This window comes from Triticum aestivum, chromosome 6A (assembly GCF_018294505.1).
Source record: "Triticum aestivum cultivar Chinese Spring chromosome 6A, IWGSC CS RefSeq v2.1, whole genome shotgun sequence".
NCBI classification, from domain to species: domain Eukaryota; kingdom Viridiplantae; phylum Streptophyta; class Magnoliopsida; order Poales; family Poaceae; genus Triticum; species Triticum aestivum.
In genome coordinates, this window is record NC_057809.1 from 32,849,580 (window position 1) to 32,852,629 (window position 3,050).

The window sequence follows — 3,050 nt, forward strand, 5'->3', positions numbered from 1 at the left end:
GAGTTCCGTCAGCACGACGGCGTGGTGACGATCTTGATGTTCTACCGATGCAGGGCTTCGCCTAAGCACTACAACGGTATTATCGAGGTGGAATATGGTGGCAGGGGGCACCGCACACGGCTAAGGAACAATCTCAATGATCAACTTGTGTGTCTAGAGGTGCCCTCTGCCCTCGTATATAAAGGATCCAAGGGGGAGGGGCTGGCCGGCCAAGGGAGGCGCGCCAGGAGAGTCCTACTCCCTCTGGGAGTAGGATTCCCCCCCCCCCCCAATCCTAGTTGGAATAGGATTCATCAAGGGGGGAAAAGAGAGAGAGAGGGGGGCCGACCACCTCTCCTAGTCCTAATAGGACTAGGGGAGGGGGGGAGGCGCGCGGCCACCTTGGGCTGCCCCTTTCTCCTTTCCACCAAGGCCCACTATGGCCCATATGACTCCCGGGGGGTTCCGGTAACCTCCCAGTACTCCGGTAAAATCCTGATTTCACCCGGAACACTTCCGATATCCAAATATGGGCTTCCAATATATCAATATTTATGTATCGACCATTTCGAGACTCCTCGTCATGTCCGTGATCACATCCGGGACTCCGAACAACCTTCGGTACATCAAAATGCATAAACTCATAATAACTGTCATCGTAACGTTAAGCGTGCGGACCCTACGGTTCGAGAAAAATGTAGACATGACTGAGACACATCTCCGGTCAATAACCAATAGCGGGACCTGGATGCCCATATTGGCTCCTACATATTCTACGAAGATCTTTATCGGTCAGACCGCATAACAACATACGTTGTTCCCATTGTCATCGGTATGTTACTTGCCCGAGATTCGATCGTCGGTATCCAATACCTAGTTCAATCTCATTACCGGCAAGTCTCTTTACTCGTTCTGTAATACATCATCTCGCAACTAACTCATTGGTTGCATTGCTTGCAAGGCTTAAGTGATGTGCATTACCGAGAGGGCCCAGAGATACCTCTCCGACAATCGGAGTGACAAATCCTAATCTCGAAATACGCCAACCCAACATGTACCTTTGGAGACACCTGTAGAGCACCTTTATAATCACCCAGTTACGTTGTGACATTTGGTAGCACACAAAGTGTTCCTCCGGCAAACGGGAGTTGCATAATCTCATAGTCATAGGAACATGTATAAGTCATGAAGAAAGCAATAGCAACATAACTAACGATCGGGTGCTAAGCTAATGGAATGGGTCATGTCAATCAGATCATTCAACTAATGATGTGATCCCGTTAATCAAATGACAACTCTTTGTCCATGGTTAGGAAACATAACCATCTTTGATTAACGAGCTAGTCAAGTAGAGGCATACTAGTGACACTCTGTTTGTCTATGTATTCACACATGCATTATGTTTCCGGTTAATACAATTCTAGCATGAATAATAAACTTTTATCATGATATAAGGAAATAAATAATAACTTTATTATTGCCTCTAGGGCATATTTCCTTCAGGGAGGGGTATTCCTGGTGCCTCGGCTTAGATATGTAGGGTTTTAGTTCTCACAAGGGCAGCGCTTAGATGAATGGCGGTGCATCTTCTTCGAGTCAGTCTTCCGGGCTCCGATCCTAAGTTTCTTCGTCGAGACAGATTAGACATAGCTCCGACGCAGATTCCTGCCAGCCCCACGGAGCGGCGAGGTTAGGATTTCTCGTCATGCGTACACAATGGTAAGATTTGATGCCAGGTACTTCAGATTGATTCAAGGGTTTAATGGCGACAACTGCGGCTCCTGGACGCCGGTCCTTAAGGACACGTGCACAAAGACTTTTCGGTTGTCATCGACAAGATCAAGCCGGCTCCGGTATGGGAGCGGCAACATCGGCGCGTCGGCGACTCGTTCTTGCTTCAGCAATGGTCGTTTCGGTTGTTCGTGGACCTCGATGTATTTTTTTTATTATGTCTGGGGTGCTTTGTACTTCCGATGATTCTTTATAATATATCTGATGTTTTCAAAAAAAAAGTTGCGACAAGTGGTGCACATGCAGTCCACCACTTGTCGCAACCTGAGAATTTTGTATTTTTTTTGTAGATCCCTTTATTCAAAACGTTTTATCTCTAAACCATGTGTCTAAATCCCGAACCAGTTTCACTGTTGGATTACTCGGGTCAAGATCTTCAAAGCTAGATCCCATGTTGATCCATTTATTTAAAATGTTTTATCTCTTGAACCACGCATCAAAATCTCAAACCGGTTTCATCCTTGGATTCCTCGCGTCGAGATTTTTAAAACTAGATACCATGTTGATTGATTTTGATGAACTATTTTTCACAAAAAAAACGCACAAATCCGGGTGTAAAAACCAAAACCGAGGGCAAGTTTGTTTCCGTTTCCTAAGAGGCACGGCCATGCCTCTGACAAAAGCAAATCTGTGCCTCTCGTGAAAGAGAAAAAAAACTCACATTTTTTTCCTATTTTCGAGAGGCACAGACGTGTCTCTCGCGAAAGCAAACCCATACCTCATGCAGAAGGGGAAAAACATGTTTTCTTCATTTCAGAGAGGCACGACTGTGCCTCTCGCGAAGCAAAACCATACCTCCAGTGAAAGAAAAAAACGATTTTTTTTCAAAATACAGCTTTTTTCAAAAGCTAAGAAAAAACGATGAAAAGCCAAAAGAAACCATGTAAAAAGTCAAAAACGCGTGCGAAAAAAATCAGAGGGAGCGTCCAATGCGTGAGGGTGACCCTTGGAAGGCGTCCAGAGCGCGACCCTTGGGGAGGCTCGGAATGAGGGCTCCTTAATTAGTTGCTCTCAGCCTGAGATCAAAATAAACCTGAGATCTGCATGCCGGATTATCACTTATGAGAAGATCTGTATTTCAAGCGCTAGTCACAATGGTGATCTTGTATGGTAATTATTATACACTTATTATTTAGCAAGTGCCATTATTAGGAGTAGGGCGTTTTGGAGCTCGGCCTTCATGGAGGCCGGATTTTTTGAAAAATTCAAAATTCGCATTTTTCAATTTCAAAAAATCTGAAAAAAAACATACAAGTAAACAAGGATGTTATGTGTATGTA